This window comes from Lolium perenne, chromosome 5 (genome assembly GCF_019359855.2).
Source record: "Lolium perenne isolate Kyuss_39 chromosome 5, Kyuss_2.0, whole genome shotgun sequence".
Classification (NCBI taxonomy): Eukaryota; Viridiplantae; Streptophyta; class Magnoliopsida; order Poales; family Poaceae; genus Lolium; species Lolium perenne.
The window spans coordinates 92,039,436-92,066,290 of record NC_067248.2 but is presented as its reverse complement, the minus strand read 5'-3'; the positions used below and the strand labels follow the sequence as shown (position 1 = coordinate 92,066,290).

The 26,855-nt window shown below is 47.6% G+C and overlaps 1 long non-coding RNA gene across 1 annotated transcript in view; it reads left to right on the top strand.

Annotated features, from left to right (window-relative positions):
- The window catches only part of LOC127319564 (uncharacterized), a 32,149-nt gene extending 5,773 nt beyond the window's left edge, over window positions 1–26,376 (top strand). The window contains exons 2-3 of the long non-coding RNA XR_011744871.1: window positions 24,291–24,402; window positions 26,130–26,376. This is a non-coding gene — a long non-coding RNA (uncharacterized lncRNA). The remainder of the gene's footprint in view (window positions 1–24,290; window positions 24,403–26,129) is intronic.
- Window positions 26,377–26,855: the final 479 nt, after the last annotated feature.

Here is a 26,855-nt window from a genome sequence, read left to right as displayed (position 1 = left end):
TCATGCATTTGATGAACTGAAACGATTGTTAACTTCTGCACCGTTGCTTGCACTTCCTGATTTCAATAAGCAATTTGAGATTGAATGTGATGCTAGTGGTATTGGAATTGGTGGCGTGTTGATGCAAGAGGGTCGCCCAATTGCATATTTTTCTGAGAAACTTTGCTAAGTTGAACTATCCTATCTATGATAAAGAATTGTATGCTTTAATTAGAGTTCTTGAAGTCTGGCAACATTATTTGTGGCCAAAAGAATTTATCATACATTCTGATCATGAAGCTTTGAAATACCTGAAAGCCCAATCTACTTTGCATACGCGTCTAGCTAAGTGGGTTGAGTTCATTGAATCTTTTCCATACATTATTAAGCATAAGAAGGGAAAAGATAATATTGTTGCTGATGCTCTATCTAGGAAGAATATGTTATTAACTCAACTTGATGTTAAAATTCCTGGTTTAGAGATACTATGTGATTTGTATGCCACTGATCATGATTTTGCTGAACCATATCGCTTATGTGCTCTTGGTAAAGCATGGGACAAATATCACATACATGATGGGTTCTTGTTTAGAGCTAACAAACTATGTGTTCCAGAATCGTCTGTACGTTTGCTCTTGTTGCAGGAATCACATGCTGGAGGTTTGATGGGTCACTTTGGGCGTGAGAAGACGCTACTCATGCTAGCTGACCACTTTTATTGCCCAAAGATGAGGCGGGACGTGGACAGGTATGTGAAGAGATGTATTACTTGCAACAAGTCCAAGTCCAAGCTGAAGCCTCACGGTTTGTATACTCCTTTACCGGCACCTACTACACCATGGGAGGATATTAGTATGGATTTTGTGTTGGGTTTGCCGCGTACTAAAAGAGGCCATGATTCTATATTTGTGGTAGTGGATAGATTCTCTAAGATGTCACACTTTATTGCCTGCCACAAGAGCGACGATGCGTCGCATATTGCTAACCTGTTTTTCAGGGAGATTGTACGTCTACATGGAGTTCCGAAGACTATTGTTTCTGATCGTGACGTGAAGTTTATGAGCTACTTCTGGAAGACGCTTTGGAGAAAGCTGGGGACAAAGCTGCTGTTCAGCACTACTTGTCATCCCCAAACTGATGGTCAAACTGAAGTGGTGAATAGAACATTGTCACAACTGTTGAGATCCATGATCAAGAAGAACCTGAAGGAGTGGGAAGAATGTTTTCCGCATGTGGAGTTTGCTTACAACAGGGCGGTACACTCTACCACGGAGCTGTGTCCTTTTTAGGTGGTGTATGGTTTCAAACCCATTACTCCACTTGACTTGTTGCCTTTGCCCATACATGAGAGAGTTAATATGGAGGCATCCAAGAGGGCAGATTTTGTGAAGAAAATTCATGAGAAGACTAAAGAGTTGATCGAGAAGAAAGACAAGAGCAATGCTGCAAGGAAGAACAAGAAGCGCAAGGAGATGTTGTTTAAGCCTGGTGATTTGGTCTGGGTACATTTTCGCAAGGATAGGTTCCCACATCTGAGGAAGTCTACGTTGAAGCCTCGTGGTGCTGGTCCTTACAAAGTGATTGCCAAGATCAATGATAATGCATACTCAATAGATCTTCCAGAAGATGAGTTTGGTGTCAGTAATTCTTTCAATGTCGCTGATTTGACACCATATGACGGAGAAGACCTTGGAGCGTCGGGGTCGACGCCTTTTGAAGGGGGGGGGAGATGATGAGGACATCCCTACCTCACTACTACCTCCGTCATTGCAAGATGAAGATGAAGCTATGAAGCTCAAGTCCAATGAAGTTAGGATTGGACCAATGACACGAGCTCGTGCGAAGCTACTTAAACAACAGGTGAACTTGTTCCTAAACGATACTTTGATCAATGAGAATTTTATACTACCTAAGTCGTATTACTTATGTATGATCAGGTATGAGGAGGAACCAAGCATCGCACGAGGAGGAGAGGAGCAGCTGGACAAGAAGTTGGACGTGAAGCTGGACATGGAGCTGGACGTGAAGACATCCCATGGACGCGCGAGGGAGGAGCGGGAGGAATGCGCGAGAGGAGGAGTTCTTCAGGCCGGTCCCAGGCCCGGTCAGACCGGCCGTGGCGCCGGACCGCCCGGTCGCAAACCGGATTCTACGCCGGTGCCATCCGGGCCAATCCCGGGGCCTTAGACGCTTCGTCCGGATCAGCCCGGTGCCAGATCCGGTTGCCGACCGGACCGCCCGGTCCCAGACCAGGTCGACCGGATTTCCCACCGGCCGTGTCCGAGTCTGTTTCGACCAGATCTGTTCTGGGTCGGTTATTTCCGTACTTTTTCGACCTGAGGTCGTCTTGGACACCTATATAAGTCCATAGGACGCCCCCAAAGTTGCTTGAGACCACGTTTAAGATAAACCCTAGTTCATAGTTGTTTGCTAAGCAAAACTATTGTTCCCCAACTCTCCAATTCGTTGCGATCTGGAGTTTTATGCTACTGAAACTTTGTGTGATCTGCTGTTCCATTGGGGATTAGAAGATTGCAATTTACCGCTTCGTGGTCGGCGGCTACGTGCGCAAGTGTGTGGAGTTGCGAATATCTTGCAGGGTTGAGATCTGTTGCATTGGCTACAGGAATCAATCGAGAGACTTCGTAGGCGTCATACAAGTTATCTACACCATATCATCGATACCATCCGCTGCATACATTCATTGTGTTCATCACCACCGTCGCTTACTGAGAAGATCGGGCCACCACTTATCAACCTTGGTCTTGAGCATCAACATGGGCTTGACGATGAGGTGCCGGTTCCATGTTGTGGAGGACGTTGTCGTGGGGTTGGTCGTCATGCCCATGGTGGGCATGGCGAGCCGCTTGATGACGATCTTGGTGAAGAGCTTGTTCTTGTTGAGGACGTTCATGAGGACGAGCATGGCGATGGAACTCTCCGCGCCTTGAGTTTGAGCGAGAGTCATCTTTACGAACATGCGGGCGACGAGGTCGATGATGATCTCCATGCCTTGAGTTGGAGCTTGAGGAGGAATGGCGATCATGGGAGTAGTCACCGTGTGACGAGGTTGATGACGATGAGGAAGTAGAGCGATGGCGATGTCGACGTCCCAAGTTGTTGATGGCGCGCTCGAGGCTATCCATGCGCCGCTCCATGTTTGCATCATTGGCCGTCACTTGGTCATGCAAGTTGTCCGTAGCTTCACGAAGAAGATTCATATCTTGGTTCACTTGGCCGAAGTTGTGAGCCACTTCTTCATATTGCTCGTCGATGCGTGTCTCGAACAAGTTGAGTTGGTCCTTGAACTCTTGGCGTTGCACCCATAGGTTGTGTTGGGTGGCCAACCTTTCGGAGGGGTGTAGGACCTCATCCTCCTTTGCTTGGTCTCCGTGCATATCCATGATAACAAGACAAGAACTATGTTGTGGATGTTAGTGGAAGGAGACTACCTCGCACTCTTACCTTGGTAAGATAGTATTGAGGCAATCAACCAAGACCAAAGTAAGACCAAGTGTATCGGGACACACACAAAGGCACACGCAAAAGCTAGCAAATATGGTGTTAGGTGTGGATGGTGGAAAGCCAAAAGACGAAATCCAAAATCGAGTATGTTGTTAAGAGTGGGTAAGGTCCAAAAATCAAGTGTCAAAGTGGAGATCACTATAAACACGGAAAAATGTGGAACTCACACACGAGATGAACGGGGTTAGTGCAACCAAGGAACGAGCGGAAAAATGAAAAACCCCGAAGCAAGGGTGCTCAATGTCACACTAACGCAAGAAGAGATCGAAGCTAGGTTGCATAGAGGAGAAACACCAATATTCGCACGAGGTCTCTCTTCTCTATCTCTCTTGCTTTCTTAAAAGCTTTTCACTCTTTTTGTATCGGTGGCACTTTGCACTTTGCTTTTTTTTCACTAGCACACTATGCTCTTACTCTTTTGCTTGCCACTCCCGAGCTCCACTTATGAGCTTTACTCACACAACGCACACCCTCACGGTCGGGACCTCGTGCGATGTTTCGCAACACTCGAAAAGCTTCGCTCGTGGGATAGATCGCAAAAAGAAGAGGGCTACAAGGGTTACTGCAAGTTATACCTGCGATGGTGGAGATGATGGTGGTGGTGGTGGTCGGCGGTGGTGTTAGTCGATGTCGAAGACGGGAGCCCGGTCGGTGGTCCGGTCTGACCGGAGCTGGCGCCGGCATGTCCGGTCTGGGGGCCGGTCGGACCGGTCTCTGGGCCGGCAGTCCGGTTGGTGGCCAGTTGACCGAGTGCTGCGCCGGACGGTCCGGTCTGGGGGCCGGTTGACCGGTTTCGAAACCGGGTTTCACGTTTCTCTCTCTTGTTCTTCCCCAAACCAAAACCAAAAGATCAAATCGACGGGAAAACGATGGAATTGGAGGCTAAAAGTTGGGGGAATAGTAGATCAAGCACAAAGACACCAAATCCACGGATCAAAACCACTCAAAACTCAACCAAATCACAGATCGGTCCAAAGGCACTTTGAGGCTATTTTTTGGAAAATTTTCTAGAAACGAAATCGGGTGGGTGGAGGGTCAAAATCGCGGTAACCAAAGGCTGCTGATACCATATGATGAGATCTGAGATCTAGGATGTGGCCCGATCTCGTGATTCGACCCAAGAACCAAGAGGAAGAGGTGGGAGAGCGCGAGGAACACGAGAAACACGAAGAACACGGGACTCACGCACGCACACCAACCCGATACACCCGATACTTACACCCGTGACTCGGTAGATCACGCCAATAGAATCTCCAAGGAAGAGGCACGCGGCAGAATTCCCGGAGAGAGATTGGTGTTGGAGAGAAGGGGATTGGTAAGGGAGAGAGAGTGCCTTGCACTAGAATCTCACTTAGCAATTCACAAATCAACAACAAGAGTGCCTTGATTACAGAGGGATGCTTATCCAAGATGGATGCTAACCCTAGGGAGACTAAGCTCAAAGTTGGTTTAAGCTCATAATTATGTCTAAGCCATAAGGGAGGGGTCCTGGGTCCTTATATAGGCATACATGGCCAGCAAGGCGAAAAGGTAAATAACTTAGGCGGTTTGGTGGGGCCTTTCCGACGAATCCGGTTGCCGGCCGGTCCGACCGGGCCTGGCGCCGGGCGTCCGGTCATGCGGCCGGTCAGACCGAGCCTGGCGCCGGGGCGTCCGGTCGTGGGGCCGGTCGATCGGTCGCCAACCGGAAACCTCGCAGATTTCCGTCCGGTTGGTCTCCGGTACGAGCTTGTGGGAGATCCGGTTGGCGACCGGTTGACCGGGCCTGGGACCGGGTGGTCCGGTCTGGGGTCCGGTCGAACCGGGTTCTGGACCGGCCGGCGTCTTCCCTTCCTTCGAGTGCTTCGAGTGACGTCGGGTCCAGCTTCGTATCCATCTTCATGTCCCGCTGTTCCTCTCCTTCCCTTGTCCCTGGTTCGTCCTCTCCTCCGGGGTCTTGATGCTCCTTGTACCTAATGACACAAAACACATCGGCATGAGGTAGCATTCCATCCAAAGGCGTACCGAGATCAAGGGTGGCGAGGAGCGAGTTCACCTTATCATGTAGAGTTTTAACTCGAGCCCTTGTCATTGGTCCACTTGGGGGACTTGTTGGCCTTGATGTAGTGTCGTTGGCGAGCGGGGCTACATCAGATATGTTTGTTACTCTTAGGAATGATGGACCTAGCATGGATGAGGAGGACAAGCATTGGAGCATGATCACACATGGAGGAGATGGCAGCAAGCACTTGAGGATTGAAGATGACGCCACAAGTGGAGATTTCAGAACTTTGAAGCCACCATAAGAAGAGATGAAGACATGGACGAAATATAGAATTCTCCACTTCATAATTTCGTCCATAGCATAATATGGTGCTGCGTCACCTTTAGTTTTGGGCCAGGCCCATGTCATTTTCGCAGGAATTAAGTCAGCCATTTTTTAGAGTCCGTATTGAAGGGGGAAAGGCCTTCTAGGGTTTGGTTCGGCCACCATACGTATGGCTGGTCGAAACCCCACCTTTTCCTCCTTTAAATACCTCCATAGCCGTCACGTTTAGACTCGGATTTTGATTAGACAAAAAGTTAGCCATTGCTGCAACTCTCGTGTACTTCTTTTGAGGCCAACGCCCAGAACAAGACCGACTATTCGGAATCCCACCTTTTCAATAAAGCTTTCATCTATATCCGCAATAATTCTGATTGCATTATTAGTTCTTACTTGTTCTCGATTTCAGGTAGGAATTAAGACCCTCGCTGGTCAGGCTGATCGTGCATCCGCAAGGTCAGTAACTTCCGGAGATTGTCCTAGCGATTGCATTGGCGCACGAGCTTTGCACGTGTAGTCGGATCATCAAGCACGAACTCCACCAACAAATCGACATTATCCACGTCTCATCGAAAGATCGGCCACCTTTGCCCTATCATTGGAGTTTCTTTCTTGAGGGAAGCGGTCCTTGCGAAGGTGTATCCACACTAGGTCGCCTTCATTGAAGATCCGTGCTTTTTTCTTCAAGTTTAGTCTTGTGGCTTGACGGAGAACTTGTTGCTCGATCGTTGCCCTTGTGTCTTCATGGAGTTTCTTCATGTATTGTGCTCGCTTGTCGATGTCCATGTTCACTTGCTCATGTAGCGGAAGAGGAAGGAGGTCAATCGCCGTAGGTGGTTCAAACCCGTAGACGACCATGAATGGGCTTCTCGATGTTGTAGAGTGCTTGGCGCGGTTGTAGGCAAACTCCGCATGTGGGATGCAATCTTCCCATGCTTTCAAATTCTTATTGACAAGGACTCGTAGTAGCGTGGAGAGGCTTCGGTTCACCACTTCGGTTTGCCCATCGGTTTGGGGGTGCAAGGATGATGAGAACAAAAGCTTGACGTTGAACTTGGCCATTAGTGTCTTCCAAAGATATGATGTAGCCCCGCTCACCATCGACACTACATCAAGGCCAACAAGTCCCCCAAGTGGACCAATGACAAGGGCTCGAGTTAAAGCTCTACACGACAAGGTGAACTCGCTCCTCACTTCCCTCGACCTAGATACCCCATTGGATGGAATGCTACCTCATGCCGAAACCCTTTGTGTCATTAGGTACGTGGAGCATCAAGACCACGGAGAGGACGGTACGTCATGGTCAAGGGAAGGAGAGGAGCAGCTGATCGAGAAGATGTACACGGAGCTGGACCCGAAGTCGCCCCAAGAACGCAAGGAAGAGACGATGAGCGGCCAGTCCAGAATCCGGTATGACCGGCCTCCTGACCGGGCCACCCGGCCCAGAATCCGGTCGACCGGCTGCCTGACCGGGCCACCCGGTCCCCAACCGGGCCACCAACCGGTGCCATCCGGACGCCTTCCCGGGGCTCCAGAACCTCGCCCGGTTACTGCCCGGTCCAGGATCCGGTCACCGACCGGACTACCCGGTCCCAGGTCCCGTCCAACCGGCCTCCTGACCGGCCTGCACGACTAAAGATGCCTTTTCGGCCCGAAACGTTTTCCTTTGTGCCTTTTCGGCCCGTGTCGCCTTGTACCGCTATATAAGCACCTTGGACACCCCTTTTTCCCCTTAGACTTGTTTAGAACTCAAACCTAACTTTGAGCTTAGTCTCCCTTGGGTATCATCCCTCTGTAATCAAGGCAACCCTTGTGGATGTATGGATTTGGTAGTGAGAGATTCTAGTGTTTACACTCTCTCTCCCACTCCTTGATTCGTCCTCCCCACCGGTCTCTCCTCTCGGAATTCTACCTCGAGTCTCTTCCGGGCGGATTCTATTGGCACGGTCCATCGAGCCGTGAGGGTAAGCATCGATTGTATCGGGTTGGTGTGCGTGGTTCTTCGTGTGTTCTTCGCGTTCTTCGTGTTCTTCCGCCTCTCCCCCTCTTTCCCCTTGATTCCTTGGGTCATTCGCGAGATCGGGCCACAATCGGGGTCTTAGACCACATCATATGGTATCAGCAGCCTTTGGTTTCCGCGGATTTGACCCTCCACCCACCCAATTTCGTTTCTAGAAAATTTTCCAAAAAATAGCCCTAAATTGCCTTTGGACGGATCTGTGATTTGGTTGAGTTTTGAGTGGTTTTGCTCCGTGGATCTGGTGTTGTTGTGCTTGATCTACTATTTCCCCAACTTTTAGCCTCCAATTCCATCGTTTCCCTTCGTTTTGGTCGATTTGGTTTTGGTTTGGGGAAGAACAGGAGAGAGAAAGCTCCAAATCGTGCGATCCGGTTTCGAACCCGGTCAACCGCCCCCCAGACCGGACCGTCCGGCGCAGAACCCGGCCAACCGGCCGCAAACCGGACAACCGGCCCAGAGACTGTCCGACTGCCCCAGACCGGACACGCCGGCGCCAACTCCGGTCCAACCGGACCACCGACCGGGCTCCTCGTCTTCGACATCGACTAACACCACCGCCGACCACCACCACCACCATCATCTCCACCATCGCAGGTATAACTTGCAGTAACCCTTGTAGCCCTCTTCTTTTTGCGACCTATCCCACGAGCGAAGCTTTTCGAGTGTTGCGAAACATCGCACGAGGTCCCGACCGTGAGGCTGTGCGTTGTGTGAGTAAAGCTCATAAGTGGAGCTCGTGAGTGGCCAGCAAAAGAGTAAGAGCATAGTGTGCTAGTAAAAAAAAAAAGAGAGAAAAGCAAAGTGCAAAGTGCCACCGATACAAAAAGAGTGAAAAGCTTTTAAGCAAGCAAGAGAGATAGAGAAGAGAGACCTCGTGCGAATCTTGGTGTTTCTACTCTATGCAACCTAGCTTCGACCTCTTCTTGCGTTAGTGTGACATAGAGCACCCTTGCTTTGGGTTTTTTTTTTCATTTTTCCGCTCGTTCCTTGGTTGCACTAACCCCGTTCATCTCGTGTGTGAGTTCCACATTTTTCCGTGTTTATAGTGATCTCCACTTTGACACTTGATTTTTGGACCTTACCCACTCTTAACAACATACTCGATTTTGGATTTCGTCTTTTGGCTTTCCACCATCCATTCCTAACACCATATTTGCTAGCTTTTGCGTGTGCCTTTGTGTGTGTCCCGATACAATTGGTCTTACTTTCGGCTTGGTTGATTGCCTCAATACTATCTTACCACGGTAAGAGTGAGAGGTAGTCTCCTTTCACTAACACCCACAACATAGTTCTTGTCTTGTGATCATGGATAGGCACGGAGACCAAGCAAAGGAGGATGAGGTCCTACACCCCTCCGAGAGGTTGGCCACCCAACACAACCTATGGGTGCAACGCCAAGAGTTCAAGGACCAACTCAACTTGTTCGAGACACGCATCGATGAACAATATGAAGAAGTGGCTCACAACTTCGGCCAAGTGAACCAAGATATGATTCTTCTTCGCGAAGCTACGGACAACTTGCATGATCAAGTGACGGCCAATGATGCAAACATGGAGCGGCGCATGGATAGCCTCGAGCGCGCCATCAACAACTTGGGACGCCGACATCGACATCGCTCTACTTCCTCATCGTCATCGACCTCCTCACATGATGACTACTCCCATGATCACCATTCGTCCTCAAGCTCCGACTCAAGGCATGGAGATCACCATCGCTCTCGTTGACCGCACGCTCGTCATGATGATTCTCGCTCAAACTCAAGGCGCGGAGAGTTCCATCGCCATGCTCGTCCTCATGAGCGTCCTCAACAAGACCAAGCTCTTCACCAAGATCGTCATCAAGCGGCTTGCCATGCCCACCATGGGCATGACGACCAACCCCAAGACAACGTCCTCCACAACATGGACCCGGCACCTCATCGTCAAGCCCATGTGGATGCTCAAGACCAAGGTCATCAAGATCCACCAAGGCGTGACCTCCGGAACCATCCTCGCCCTGACCAACGGGGCCGAGGACAACCTCAACATGATCAAGATGAGAGGGCCAACATTGGACAACGTCAACAACCTCGTCAAGATCCGCAACAACCTCATCAACGTGAGCCAAGTGAAGCTAGTGTTCATGATGCAGCCCGACCTACGGTCTTCGCTTCATCATGTGCGTGAACGTCAAGAACCACACTCAAGGCCGAGGTCACGGAAGCATGGATGAGAAGAAGGAAGAAGAGCGTCCAAGGTCGCCAGGAAGAGAAGGCGCCTGCCACAAGTCAATTCGGGCCAAGGCCCATGTACCCCCTTGTTTCCCTAAACTACCCCTCCTTAGTGGCTCCCTATATATAGGCTCCCACCTCCCCCTTCATTAGGGAAGAGTTGAACTTGAGAGAACCTAGGCTCATGCCTCCACCATCCCTTTGGGATTAGGGAAACCCCCTCCTTAGATTTACCCAAATCTATTGTACAAGGCACTCCTTATATGATTAGTCTCTCACACTTGTGATTCTACCACCGGTCTCTCACTCGTGTGATTCCACCGATCGTATACCGATCTTCCTCTCGGGGATTCTACCGCGTGTCTCTCCCTTGAGAGATTCTATCGGGATAGTGGTTCGGGCTATCGGGAGTAAACCGGAATTGTATCGGGTTGGTGTGTGTTTGCGTGTGTTCATCGTGTTCATCGCCGTGTTCTTCGTGTTCATCCCTCACCCCCTCTTGTTCTTGGTCAATTCGTGAGATCGGGCAACACACGGGGCCTTAGGCCTCATCATATGGTACCAGAGCAAAGGTTGCCACGAATTTGACCCTCGAATCTCTCCAATTTCGCCCAAAAATTTTCCGAAGAAAAAAAATTTGCCCCAAAAAATAGCTCGAAATTTGATCTCCGGATTTGATGCGTTTTTTGTGGTTTTGACCCACAGATCTGATGTTATAGTGGTTGATCTACAATCCCTCCATTTTTCTCCACCCAATTCCATCAATTTCTGCTCGAATCGAGGATTTTCTGGCCGTTTTTCCGTGTTCGTGAAGAACAAAATCGAGGTGTTCTTGGTGAACCGGCACCGCCGGCCATTCCCTTGCGGCACTGCCGCCGTGCTTTCACCGCCGCCGGCCCGCCACTACCACGAGCAGCCGCCGCTCCCCTGGTCCCGCCTGGCCCCACCCGCTGCTCACATCGCCCACCACCGCCAAGCTCCACGCCCGAGCCGCCCCGCTGTCCCGCACTGCTGCCGCGCGAGGCTCGCTCCACGGCCCAAGCGCCCTTCGCGCCTCAGCCCTGGCCGCCGCTCTCCCGCCCTGGACCAGCCCCGCTGCGCCCACCTCCAGCAGCTCCCGCTCGCGCGCGCCTTGGCCCCCGGCCAGCCCGCCACCACCAGCTCACCATCTCGCCCCTCCACGCGTGCGCCACTGCCTGGCCCGTGGCCCCCACTCGCCCCGCCTCTGGTTCTGCCCTGCTACCGCTCGACGCGCAAGGGGCCCCGCAGCACATCACCACCGCCGGCCCATAGCCGCCGCTCGCCCGCCCCCGCTCAGGCCCGCGCCAGGCAAGCCACCACGCCGCCGCTCCAAACGCGCCCACAGCTCCCGCTCCGCCCCTCGCCCCACGCAAAATCCGGTCAACCGGACCCAAACCGGGCACCAACCGGGCGGCACACCGGAAAAAAAATACTCGGACCGGAGCGAGACCGGCCGCCAACCGGAAAATCCGGCCCCAGACCCGGTCAGACCGGCCGCCAACCGGATTTCGCGACTTTTGACCCAATTTTCGCTCAATTTTGACTCCACTTTTTGCCCCAAATTTTGACAACTTTCCGGAGCCCGTTTGATCCCAAACTTTTACAGCCATCTCACAACATCGTGACTCTAATTTTGACACCTTTTCCGAAATTTTTGGAGCCCAACTTTCGAACGCTCGTTTTGACCCAACTTTTCGGGCATTGACTTCATTTGCTCGGTTTTCGATTTGGAGTGCATCGGTTGTCTATTCCGCTTCCGCGCCTACATCAACACCGCGATGACACCGTTGGCACCCCGGATTCCGGCGCAACTTCGCCACCATCATCGACACCCCTTCGTCATCGCAAGTTCGTGTGCTTGACACGGCCTAACCTTTTCATCTAGGTATAACTTGCACCCCTCACCCTTGTAGCTCCGTTTCTTTCTTTGTGTACCTATCCTATTGAGAGTGGCTTTCCGAGTGTTGCGAAGCATTGCACAAGTGTCACGACCGTGAGAGGGTTTGTGTGTGTGCGTTGTGTTGAGCAAAGCTCCGAAGCAAGCTCGGTGAGAAAGATACACAAAAGAAGAAAAGTGTGACATATACATAGAGAAAATAAAGCTTCTAAGCATAGAAAAAAAAAGAAAAAAAAAGAAATAGAAAAAGAGTGTGTCCACCGATATCGAGAAGTGCAAAGTTTGTGAGCACTAAGAGAGATAAGAGAAGAGTGGCCCTTGTGCAAATCTTGTTGCTTCTATCTTGTGCAACCAAGCTACGGTCTCTCTTGTGTTGGCGTGACACCGAGCATATAGTCTTCGTTAGGACCATCTTTGTCACTAGCTCACTTCCTTGGTCGCGCTAACCCCATTGTTCTCCCTTGTGTGTGTTTCCGTGTTTCCTTGACATAGATCACCACTTTTGACATTTGACTTTGGATCTTACCCACATTTGACAATAGACTTTTCCGTTGATCTTTTTCGTTTGCTATCCACCCCTTACCCACCACATATAGAGTTCTTAGCCTTTTGCGTGTGCTTTGAGTGTGTGTGTGAGTAACCCCGATACAGTTTGACTTTGCTCTTGACTTGAACCATTTCCCCGATATTTTCTTGAAAGGTTTGATACTTGAGTAGCTTTCCTTCCACCACATACACATACACCTTACCTAGTGAGATATATACATGATGACCCCACAAGAGCAAGCCGAGATGAGAGCATACTTCGCCGAGCTAGATGCTCGAGAAGCCCAAATGACACCCAAAGATAAAGCCGAGTGCAACGCATACTTCAAACACCTTGAGAGCAAGAGTGACACACCCCATGAGTTGAGTGAGGACACTTTGATTTCTAACAACTTAACCTCTACTCCTCTTGTGTTGTCTTCCTCTTTGCTAGGTTGCTCGGACATCGACGACGCCATTGCCATGGAGATGAGGGACTCCACTATATGTGAGATGAGCGACTCCACTATATGTGAGATGAGTGAATCCACTATACATGAGCTTGAGTGCCTCCACCTTGAGGACATGAGTGATACACCGACTGAGATGAGAGTGGTAGTTGATAGGTCATGTGAGGCCATTTCGATTTCTCACAACTTACCCTCTACCTCTAGTGTGTTCTCTTATGTTTCCTTAGGTTCCATGGATGACGAGACGCCGATCATGGAGAAGATGTACATGGTGCATGGAGATGATGATATCACACCATGCTTGCTTGAAGATGAACATGGAGGCCACATCAAGCCTACCTCTTCCACAACACCTACCTCATATGAGTGGGACTACAAAGGTACATACATGGGTGTTGATGATGCCATGATCCCACTAGTGGACATGATGATTTGTGAGTGCTTGCATGAGTTGGATGATCCTATTGCTATGTCATATGCTTCTTTCACTTTCCCTTGTGATACTTGTGATGCCACCATTCTTGATCATGTGGAAGTAGTTGCTTGTGACACTTTGACCATGCCATGCTATGAGTGTTTTGATTTCTATCCTATTTCTTGCAATATGTCGAACAATTTCTCTTTCCCATGTATTGCTTGCAATGTTGATAATGATGCTTGTGTTGTGACAACCTTGCCGAACAATTGCTCTTTCCCTAGGTTTGTCGACAACAATGATGAAATTTTGAACATGTTTTGTGCTACATGCTTGCAATATTCTCCCATTAGTGCAACCAAAATGTTGAATAATTGCTCTTTCCAATGCTTGGTTTGCAATGATGTTAATATGCTTGTGAATGAGATTGCCCCCATAGCTCTCTCACCTTTTGGAGACTTTGAATATATCCATGTTGAGCATGTTCCTAAGTTTTCCCCGCATATTCACCATGTTTACTATAATATCTTGCTTCCCGCTAATGGTGATGTGCAAAAGAAATGGTGCATCATGATGGATGATGTGTTCATATACCATGCACACACGGTGTTCTTGTTGTCTAACATGTGTGTAGGACGCAAAATCCAATGTCAACCTCGATTGAGCACGAGTTGACAAAAAGAGCTCTTGAGAGCATGATACAAGTGAGCTCCCATGAGTGGTTTTGCCCGCACACTTCCACTACACAAGATCTCTCAATGAGAGCACACCGGCATCTTGCTAAGGTGACCTCCTTCTACTTGCGCTCTCTTTCTAAATCCATTGAACTTTGGCTACGCTTTGATTGCTCCTTTGCTTTTCTTGTGCTATTCATAGGGCTCTTGACAGGTGAAGGGACATTCAAGCGTTGGTGTCATCTACCTCCTCTACACATTCATGAAGACTCATCGTCGAGGACGACTCTTTTTCAAGTGGGGGGAGATGATGCAGCCCGACCTACGGTCTTCGCTTCATCATGTGCGTGAACGTCAAGAACCACACTCAAGGCCGAGGTCATGGAAGCATGGATGAGAAGAAGGAAGAAGAGCGTCCGAGGTCGCCAGGAAGAGAAGGCGCCTGCCACAAGTCAATTCGGGCCAAGGCCCATGTACCCCCTTGTTTCCCTAAACTACCCCTCCTTAGTGGCTCCCTATATATAGGCTCCCACCTCCCCCTTCATTAGGGAAGAGTTGAACTTGAGAGAACCTAGGCTCATGCCTCCACCATCCCTTTGGGATTAGGGAAACCCCCTCCTTAGATTTACCCAAATCTATTGTACAAGGCACTCCTTATATGATTAGTCTCTCACACTTGTGATTCTACCACCGGTCTCTCACTCGTGTGATTCCACCGATCGTATACCGATCTTCCTCTCGGGGATTCTACCGCGTGTCTCTCCCTTGAGAGATTCTATCGGGATAGTGGTTCGGGCTATCGGGAGTAAACCGGAATTGTATCGGGTTGGTGTGTGTTTGCGTGTGTTCATCGTGTTCATCGCCGTGTTCTTCGTGTTCATCCCTCACCCCCTCTTGTTCTTGGTCAATTCGTGAGATCGGGCAACACACGGGGCCTTAGGCCTCATCAGTTCACCTCAACCGCCAACCCAATGCTATGGTTGGTCGTGGAAGACCTCCTCTACCACCTCAAGTCGCAAGAGATGAAGGCATCCGTCCTCGCCGCCGAAACTTGGAAGATGAAGAGAACATGTATGGGAAACTCAAGTTCAACATGCCCAAGTTCAAGGGTGAAGACGACGCCGAGGCCTACCTCTCATGGGCACTCAAGGTTGACAAGATCTTCCGCATCCACAACTACTCCGGTGCCAAGAAAGTAGCCATGGCCTCCCTCGAGTTTGAAGATTATGCCAACACTTGGTGGGAACAAGTTGTCACTCTTAGGGAAGAAAAGGGTGATCCTCCAATTGATACTTGGGAAGACATGAAGGAGGAGATGGAAGCTCGCTTTGTCCCTAAACACTACAAGACCGATCTCTTCAACAAGCTACAAAAGTTGAAGCAAGGCACCAAGACCGTTGAGGAATTCTTCAAGGAAATGGAGTTAAACATGATGCGAGCAAACATCCAAGAGTCCGAGAACCAAACCATTGCTAGGTTCTTCAATGGCCTCAACTACCCCATCAAGAGAATTGTGGAGTTCCAACAATACTCCAACATGGTTGAGTTGGTTCACCAAGCTTCCAAGGCCGAGCGTCAAGTGAATGAGGACATCAAGTACTCGAAGTCGAAGCAATACTTCGCCTCCAAACTTGCTACATCAACTCCCACAACAAGTGTCAAGCCAACCGCATCCTCTACACCTTCCAAGCAACCTTCTATCCAAAGTCGCATGAAGCAAACGGTATCCTCCACCGCCTCCTCCAAGGCCTCTACGGGACCCTCCAATGTCACTTGCTTCAAGTGTGGTACTCAAGGCCACAAATCCTTTGAGTGCAAGAACACCAAGGTCATGATCACTATGGAGAATGGTGACATAGAGACGCTAAGTGAAGGCGAATATGAAGCCCTAGTACAAGCCGCCGTTGCTAATGAGGAAGACTATGATGAAGAAAGTGGTGAAGACCCTCTCTTATGCACACACGATCCTAGCCCTTCACTTGTGGTCACTCGAGTGCTCACCACTCAACCTCAAGCTATGGAAGACCAAAGATGCAACATCTTCCAAACTCGCGCCGGAATTGGTGGCAAGTCAATCAAGGTCATCATCGACGGTGGGAGTTGCCACAACTTGGCAAGCACCGAGTTATGTGAGAAGCTCAACTTCACGCTTCGCAAACATCCTCATCCATACCATGTCCAATGGTTGAGTGACAAGGGCAATGTCAAGATTCAATACACCGTCACCGTCAACTTCAAGATAGGACCCTATGAAGACACCGTCGAGTGTGACGTGGTGCCTATGACCGTGTGCCACATGTTGCTTGGCCGCCCATGGCAATTTGACAAGAAGGCCATACATGATGGTTACTCCAATGCATACACCTTCAAGGTCAAGGACAAGAAGTTCGAGCTTCGCCCAATGACTCCTAGCCAAATCATCGCCGACAATGCGAAGGCTTTAGCGAGGGCACAACACAACACCCACCATAGTGAGTTGAGAGGAGAGGGAGCTACCCACCAAAAAGAGAGTGAGCGCCACCACCCACATATGAGTGAGAGAAAGAGTGTCCTCGTAGCCACCAAAAGCGAGTGGAGAGAAGTGAAAGACAACCCATCCACCACCATACACTACGTGCTCATTTGCAAGGGCCTATCGTCGGAGACTAATGACTTAACCAACATTCCTTCGTCTTTGTTGTCTCTTTTGAAGGAGTTCCAAGACGTCTTCCCCGACGAACTACCTCATGGACTACCACCGCTTCGAGGCATCGAGCATCGCATCGACCTCATACCCGGCGCTCCCTTACCAAACCGCGCCGCCTACAGCACCAACCCCGAAGATACCAAGGAGATCCAACGCCAAATACAAGACCTCCTCGCTAAAGGGTACGTCCGAGAAAGCCTTAGCCCTTGTGCCGTTCCCGTCATTCTTGTGCCTAAACCGGATGAGACGCAACGGATGTGTATGGATTGTCGACCTATCAATGCCATTACCGTCCGTTATCGCCATCCCATTCCGCGTTTAGATGACATGCTTGATGAATTGAGTGGTGCCACCATTTTCTCTAAGATTGATTTGCGTAGTGGCTACCACCAAATTCGCATGGCAATTGGTGATGAATGGAAGACGGCATTCAAGACCAAGCTTGGTCTCTATGAATGGCTCGTCATGCCATTTGGTCTTTCCAATGCTCCTTCGACTTTCATGCGTCTTATGAATCACATTTTGCGACCTCTCATTGGCAAGAGCGTGGTTGTTTACTTTGATGATATCCTCATCTATAGCAAAAATCTCGAGGACCATGTTCAACATGTGAGAGAAGTCTTATGCATCTTGCGCCACGAGAAGCTCTTTGCCAACCTACCAAAATGCCATTTCGCTCAAAACAAATTGGTTTTTCTTGGTTTTGTGGTTTCCGCCAATGGGATTGAAGTTGATTCTTCCAAAGTTGAGGCCATCCACAATTGGCCCACTCCCACAAATGTTGGCCATGTTCGAAGCTTCCATGGACTTGCCGGATTTTACCGCCGCTTTGTGAAAGATTTCAGCACCATTGCTTGCCCTTTAAACGAGCTTACAAAAAAGAATGTTCCGTTTGTTTGGGGCAAAGCACAACAAAAAGCTTTTGATGAATTGAAAAAGAGACTCACCGAGGCACCACTACGTGCTCTTCCCGATTTTGCAAAAACATTTGAGATAGAATGCGACGCGAGTGGCCTTGGAATCGGTGGTGTTCTCATGCAAAATGGAAAACCCGTGGCATACTATAGCGAGAAGTTGGATGGCGCACGCCTCAACTATCCTATATATGACAAGGAGCTTTATGCTTTGGTTCGTGTTCTTGAAGTTTGGCAACATTACCTTTGGCCAAAAGAGTTTGTTATCCATTCGGATCATGAGTCCTTGAAGTATTTGAAAAGTCAACACAATTTGAACAAGAGACATGCTAAGTGGGTTGAGTTCATAGAGTCCTTCCCTTATGTTATCAAATACAAAAAGGGCAAGGAAAATGTGGTTGCGGATGCACTTTCCCGCAAGATTACTCTCCTACTCACCCGCTTGGAGTTTCACATTTTGGGTCTTGAGGAGATCAAAGAACTTTACCCTTCCGATTCTTTCTTTGGACCAATCTTTGAAAAGTGTTCCATTGACCGAGGTTTTGATGATTTCTACTTGCATGATGGCTACTTGTTTAAAGCTAACAAAGTTTGCATACCCGAGTCTTCTCTTCGTAAGTTGCTTTTGCAAGAGTCACATGGAGGTGGCCTCATGGGTCATTTTGGACGCGACAAGACTCTTTCGATGCTATCCACACACTATTATTGGCCACGCATGAAGCGAGACGTGGAGCGCCTTTGCAACCGTTGCACCACTTGTTTACAAGCTAAGTCAACATCCAATCACCATGGTCTTTACATGCCTTTACCCATTCCATATGCACCTTGGTCGGATATAAGCATGGACTTTGTGTTAGGCTTACCAAGAACAAAGCATGGGCATGATTCAATCTTTGTGGTAGTGGATAGGTTCTCAAAAATGGCACATTTTATACCATGTCATAAGAGCGATGATGCTTCACACATTGCTTCATTGTTTTTCAGGGAAGTGGTTCGCCTACATGGGATACCGGCAAGCATTGTGTCGGATCGAGACGTCAAGTTCATGAGTTATCTATGGAAGTCACTTATGGCAAAGTTTGGAGTCAAGCTCTTGTTCTCATCGTCCTCGCACCCTCAAACCGATGGACAAACCGAAGTAGTCAATCGAAGCCTCTCCACCCTCCTCCGCACACTTGTGAAGAAAAACTTGAAGTCATGGGAAGATTGCCTCCCCCACGCGGAGTTCGCCTACAATAGAGCCAAACACTCCACAACATTACGGAGTCCCTTCATGATCGTCTATGGATTCGAACCTCCAACGGCACTCGACATCCTCCCACTCCCTCTTCATCAAAGGACCAACATGGACTTCGACGAGCGCACCACCGCCATGAAGAAACTACATGAAGAAACAAGAGCAACCATACAAGACCATGTCCTTCGCCAAGCCACCCGCCTCAACGCCAAGAAGAAAGAACGAGTGTTTGAAGAAGGAGACCTCGTTTGGGTTCACCTAAGGAAAGAAAGGTTCCCTCAAGAACGCAACTCCAAGCTCAAGCCAAGAGGAGATGGGCCTTTCCAGGAACTCAAGCGCATCAACAACAACGCCTACGTCATCGACATACCAACATCCAAGTACTTGGTGAGCAACACTTTCAACATCTCGGACCTCTCCCCACATCATGGAGATGAGGACGAACAAGAGTCGAGGACGACTCTCTCCCAAGGGGGGGGGGGAGATGATGTAGCCCCGCTCACCATCGACACTACATCAAGGCCAACAAGTCCCCCAAGTGGACCAATGACAAGGGCTCGAGTTAAATCTCTACACGACAAGGTGAACTCGCTCCTCACTTCCCTCGACCTAGATACCCCATTGGATGGAATGCTGCCTCATGCCGAAACCCTTTGTGTCATTAGGTACGTCGAGCATCAAGACCACGGAGAGGACGGTACGTCATGGTCAAGGGAAGGAGAGGAGCAGCTGATCGAGAAGATGTACACGGAGCTGGACCCGAAGTCGCCCCAAGAACGCAAGGAAGAGACGATGAGCGGCCAGTCCAGAATCCGGTATGACCGGCCTCCTGACCGGGCCACCCGGTCCCCAACCGGGCCACCAACCGGTGCCATCCGGACGCCTTCCCGGGGCTCCAGAACCTCGCCAGCATCGCCCGGTCCAGGATCCGGTCACCGACCGGACGACCCGGTCCCAGGTCCGGTCCAACCGGCCTCCTGACCGGCCTGCACGACTAAAGATGCCTTTTCGGCCCGAAACGTTTTCCTTTGTGCCTTTTCGGCCCGTGTCGCCTTGTACCGCTATATAAGCACCTTGGACACCCCTTTTTCCCCTTAGACTTGTTTAGAACTCAAACCTAACTTTGAGCTTAGTCTCCCTTGGGTATCATCCCTCTGTAATCAAGGCAACCCTTGTGGATGTATGGATTTGGTAGTGAGAGATTCTAGTGTTTACACTCTCTCTCCCACTCCTTGATTCGTCCTCCCCACCGGTCTCTCCTCTTGGAATTCCACCTCGAGTCTCTTCCGGGCGGATTCTATTGGCACGGTCCATCGAGCCGTGAGGGTAAGCATCGATTGTATCGGGTTGGTGTGCGTGGTTCTTCGTGTGTTCTTCGCGTTCTTCGTGTTCTTCCGCCTCTCCCCCTCTTTCCCCCTTGATTCCTTGGGTCATTCGCGAGATCGGGCCACAATCGGGGTCTTAGACCACATCAAGATAGCTCATGAACTTGACATCTTGGTCGGAGACAATGCTTCTTGGTACACCGTGGAGTCTCACAATTTCCCTAAAAAACAAGGAGGCAATGTGTGAAGCATCATCCGTTCGGGAGCATGGTATAAAGTGAGCCATTTTTGAGAATCCATCAACTACCACAAAGATTGAATCATGACCATATTTAGTTCGAGGTAATCCTAGTACAAAGTCCATGCTTATATCAGACCAAGGAGCATAAGGAATAGGCAACGGTGTATAAAGACCATAAGAGTTGGAGGTGGACTTAGCTTGTAAACATGTCGTGCAACGGTTGCATAGGCGCTCTGTAACACCCCAACTTTTGAAACCTTGATTAGTTGTCCTTATTTCAAAAATCGGGGGGAACAAAAACTTTTTCTATAGACTAATTAAGATGAATTGTCTTGATCTGTCTGTTAAGATGAATTGCTTTGATCTGTTGGTAGACGTATTGTTTTGATTTGCTTGTTGAGTTTTGTCTTGAGCTACCTCATAGAACAACACCCCTAGTGGTTAAACAAGTAACTCACCAAATAAAACACATGTGTGGCTTAGGAAGAATTGTTTTCCTTCTTACTACATCAAACCCTTCTCCTGATGACAACATGAGTATGCCTACTTAAAAATTTCCGACTTTGGCAGTTGATATCTAAACAACCACAACTGTTATAGGTGGCCTCCATACATGGATCTTATCTATGCAACACCCTCTTCAACCTACACGTCCTGCATGTCTCAGTCAATCCTTGCAACCCATATATTCAACTTGATCTGATATCATATCCCAAGTTCCAGCACCAGATCACTTTTTCCTCTTTTACCTCTTGTTTTTATTCAAGCTTAATCTTCACAAAACCAAGAGTGGGAATGATGGATACATTTTGTAGCCACCATCTATCCTTGAGAACACTCCTCCCTAAAATAGTTCTCTTTCTCAAAAACCTATTGTTTTTCTTCTCAAGTTTTGATCACAAAACTACTTCTAGTTTTATTAAATCTTTTCAAAATATTTCTTCAAGGAAAACAAGGAACTGAAATGAGTTTTGTTTTTCATCCCATTCCTACCAAGTACTGATTTCTAAAACACTACTCTCTATTTTGCTTTCCTTTTTACAAAAAGGCTTGTTATGGTATTTATACCATTTCTTGTTTATTTTAAGATTGAGAAAACTCTACTTTACTTGAGAAAGTAAGTAGAACATTTTGAACTCCTATGTTCCAACTAGTTCTCTCTCAATATTTTCAAATTCCATTCCACTTGAGTTCATTACCAATTGTCCCCTAGACAATTGAGGTGTTTCAAATACTTTTCAAACAAGTTCTATTTCAAATAACAACTCTTGCACATCTTGTGTACATCTCTGATCTACCCATTATGTTCCTTCATCCTCCAATTCTGGATCAAATGGATGATCATTTGATACTTTCAAACCACTCCCAATTGACCTCTTATTTGTAGAACAACTTATAATTCATCATGACATCTCACTCCTCTACTCATTTCCATCCTCACCTTGACCTCATAAATTGATGATTTATGTCACCATATTCATCCTTGTGAGTATATGGATACTTCACTCACCATATCTTGTAGCCTTGCTCTACCATTGTCTAAACCACCATCACCACCATCTACTTTAGCACCCTTGTGCATTGTTATCTCTTTACCTAAAATTCTATATCTCTTTAGGCCACCATTTTTGCAAAATGTGAGACACTCAAACTTGGGTGTCATGCATGTGTGGCAATACTCTCTAAATGATCACATGTGCATGCCACAAAATTGGCCGGCCATGCCATGCATGACACACATGCATCATGCCTCTCCATCTCTCTCTCACACATAATTATTTCACCTTGGGAAGCCTCTCCTCCTTTGTCCCTTCCCAATGCCACAAATAAATTCAGCTTGGGTCAAATATCTCTTCCCCAAACCAGCCTCCCAACTAACCCAATCAATGAAGAGGCTACCTCCCAACCAACCTAATCAATGAGGAGGCAGCCCACCCCCTCTTCCTCTATATAAAGGGGCTTGGCAGCCCACCCCCTCCTCACTTGCTCTCACTTTTCCACTCCCAACTCTTTCCTCCACTCCCACACACTCTCCTCCTACCTCTCCCCACGAAATTGCTGCTCCTCCTAGCTTCATGGCCGGCTATGGCCATGAAAAGCTCTCCAAGATGAAGCTCTCCCCCTCCCTCAAGCTCCCCTTCTCCATGAGAGCATCCCTCTCCTTCTTCTCTCCAACCCTAGATGGTTTTCTCTCCTCTTCTTCTTTCTCCCTTGCTAAGTTTGGATCTTGATGCAGGTGCATGTTGGTCCAAGCATGGAGAAGTTTCACCTATCCTCAGATCTGAAGTCCTTGGCCAAAGTTCGTCCAAAACCTTGCAGTAATTTCTTTCATCTTGCTGTTTCAGATTCTGGTACGAACTTGTAAAATCCACCAAAACTCGTGTGCAGGGCCAAATCGAGTGATTCAAAGTTCCGCAGATAGATATAGAAAAGATCTACAACTTGGCGTTGGTCTCATCCTCAAATACGTTACCGATTATCCATGGTAAATAAAGTTCTGGAAACATGTAGATTCACTGTTTGTTAGATTTGTTCCGTTTTACAAAACCTTTTTGAGCAAACTCAACTGTGGGTGAAAGCCCTCTTCAGTACCTTCATTGTGGCGTTGGTTTCACATCGAATGACCCCCTAAAACTGAAATGGTTCACAGATCAAGATCTGGACAGATCTAGCTTTGTCGAATTAAACCAGGAGCTTGGGAACGAATTTTTGAATGAAACAAATTGGGTAAGAACCAGCTTTTCAATACCTTTCAGATGCAACTGACCTCATATTTTTATGATTTATGTACGATTTGTGGTGAATTAAACTTGTTCTGAGTGCTCTGCAGACATGGCTGTTAGCTTTTAAATCCCCAAAAATCCATTTTTGAACCTAATTGAGTGATTCCAATTCTGTAGGACTATTGATTGTTTTCTTAATCTTCTCAAACAAGTTTCAAACATTTATCTGTTCTGTAACTCCAGAGGTAAAGCAAATGGTATAGACATGATGTAATCTTGTCAATCCATTTGTGAGAGTTTCAGAAACAATTTGAACCCAAATCCAATTGTGTGTGCATCTATGGTTAAATATCTTTCAAATGCCAATGGTCTCATATTTTTAGGATTTTTCTACGATTTATGGCTTACAGATCTTGTTTTCCGTACAGTCAGATTCAAAGAAATTCCTAAAATTGTAGGTTTAATATTTTGGGGTGATTCCAATTGGGTTAGTCTTGTATTAGTACTGGCCATCTAGGAAAAATAGTATTAGTCTCTGTTCATGCATATTTGTTACTGTTAGTAATGTATATGTGTGACATGCATTGTTGAAGCAAAACTTTTCGGTTTATTTAGAACCCTTGACCAACTCTTTTTATTAGAAATGGGCAACCTTTGTTTTATGATTGCAAAACAAAACCTCTGCAATTTAACATTAGCTCTTTTGTTTTGCTTAAGTTCTCAAATGGTGGGGCATATCATTTGCCTCCTATTCTTGTGTAGTGTTGTGTGAGCTTTACAAAATAGAGAGAATGATTTCCCGCTTTTCCAAAAATGTTTCAAAATATAATGGGAATGTATTTGATGTCAAACTAATGCTCTTGTCCTCTTTATGATGTTATCTACCAGGGGATGTTTGGTTCATACCATGGTGATAACCGAGAGAGGCAATTGCTAAGTGGTGATACTCTCATACCTTTACTAGGTAAATAAAATGGGTTCTCTTTTAGTTGCTTTGTAGTATCTATAAGTCTTTAATATGTTAGCCGTATAAGAGTGGTTAGTCTTTGATTGATGCTTGTTGCTTGTTGTTTTGTTGGTGCAATATGTTTGATTGTGTTCCTTTTATATTTTCCGACGATAGATGCGAACAATTCCGGAGAAGAAGAAGAAGTGGTTCGGACAAGGATTTTATTTATATTGACGGGATTCTTATATTGATGAAGTTGAAGAAGTCCAGGGACAAATAAGCCAAGGCAAGCCATCTTTTGATCTCGGTTTTGGTGTCTAGTTGGATGTCATTTGTTGATGTCCAAAGCACCTTGAATTCTATGTGTGTTATTCTCTCTCTATATGTCATCTATGTGTGTTTCCAAGTGGGGTACTCCCTAGTGGTGATACTCCACCTTTGTCTTGTGATTATGGGATACATGGCATCATGGCCGTGCTACTCCCATTGGTTATCATGTATGCCCAACTTGAGCATGCATAATCTCAAGAAAATAACTTACATCACACCCACCCCCTTTGTAGTATAGAGGTGTCTATGTCATGATCTTGGTGTATTCTCCAATTGAGAGGAGTATGCCGTGTACCCTATTGGAGAGTATGTTGGATAGTAATACTCCACTATCTAAGTTGTATAGTTACCACCACAAATCTGAGAGTATATTCCTCCTTGTGTTGTCATAATACATGCTTACCATAAGCAAGTATGATTCACTCCACTACACCTTTATACCCCTCTATGGCGTGATGACTCTCATCTCGGCCGTAGTGCAATAGTAGTTCAGCTCATGAAACTTTAGGTTGGGAACCCCTCAAGGTTTTACCTTGTTGTAAAAGTTTTTGATAAAACCTTGGGCATGATGTTTTCCCCAAGTGAGAATTTATGAAAGGAAAGGTTTTGGTAAAAATGATGAGGATATGAAAAAGGTTGGGTTTTATGAAAACTTTGGCGCCTAAGTACTCACCCATGACAATTAACTAGCGCAACCACAATATCCAAAGTGGGCACGGGCTTAGTCCGTAGTTTGTTGAAGTTGACATGAGGTACCTTCACCACTCTCTAGGAGGGTCACGATGACCTCTGACACCGGGTTGCGCTCTGAAGGAGGCAATACACTGCATTAACTTGCAGCCGGACGATTACTGAGGGTCTTCTGTCATGGCGCCGGAGATACGCTCAAAAGGAGGTATGCTGCCGGGGTGCCGGGAAGGGGTAAGCCCGCAGGGAAGGACTCATGACAAGGGAGACAGGCGAAAGGCTATGACTGATTATCCGAGACTCGCATACTTTAGTATGACGAACCGGGGATGATCTCGGCGGATTTATCGGTTCTTGTGGGGAAAGTGCGCACACTCTGCAGAGTTAAATCTATTCGAATAGCCGCGTCCGCGGTCATGGACGGTTGGAATGGCTGTTGCTTAGCCTGATGAGTTTTGGTTTACAAAATGGTTTGGCAAATGAAAGGAAAGAACTTGTTTTTGAAGTACCGGAAGGGTACGGGAAAGGTTGTGTCGACCATATGGAGATGGTCGGGAAGGACAAATAAATTGGGTTGCTCCCTTCCTAGTGTTTCATGTAGAGGAACTTTTCTTTAACAAAGATATAGATATGTCATATGACTTCCCTAGCATCCCCATCAAATGAGATGGCGGTATGCTAACTCTTCTCTAACAAAGATATAGAGATGTCATAGGACTTCCCTAGCAATCCCTTCAAATGAGATGGTGGTATGCTAACTCTTCTTTAACAAAGATATAGAGATGTCATAGGACCACCATAGTGTACGCATCACTTGAGATGCCGGTATGCTATATCAACAAGAGAAACTATTTCTCTTTCACATGCTTTATCCACGAGAGAAACTATTCTTCCTCTCTTGTCTTCTTTAGTTAGAATTGTTATCACCTTCTTGATGGTTTGCGAGTACAATTCAAATGTACTCACGGCTTTGTCCCTGGCTATTTACTTGGCCAGACTTGGAGGAACACGATGGATGAAGAAGGAGTTGACGACGTCTATGCGAGCTAGGAACGTCTTCCCAGTCAGTTGCCTGTAGGGTTATGGCAGATGACTTGGGTACTACGCTGCTGAAGTGATGTTGCTACTCTGATGTTTAGTTAGGCCCTTCGAGGCTATTATGTAAGTATTGGTCATGTGACCATGTTGTAATTTTCTTATTCCGCTTTGTAATGGATGGTGTAATTTGATATCAGTTCGGTTATGTGTTCACGGCGCACTGATCATGGGATCGTGAACTATATACATAACAGGGATTTTGGACAGCTAGTCCGGGGTCCCCACACGCTCCACGTCGCGCTTCATTCTTGGCCAATGGTAATGGGTGGAGAGCATAGAGAGCGTCTTGTCACGCCCAAAGTGACCCATGAGATCACCACCATGCGATTCTTGTAAGAGCAAAAGGCGAAGCGAGGACATTGGAACACAAAGTTTGTTGCCCTTAAACAAGAATCCTTGGTGCAAATAGAAATCATCGATGCCCTTTTCAATGGAACACTTTGCAAAAATTGGGCCAAAGAAGGTATCGGAGGCATATTGTTCTTTGATTTCATCAAGACCCAACACATGGAAATCCAAACGAGTGAGTAAAAGGGTGAGTTTGCGGGAAAGGGCATCCGCAACGACATTGTCCTTGCCCTTCTTGTATTTGATTACATATGGAAAGGACTCAATGAACTCAAC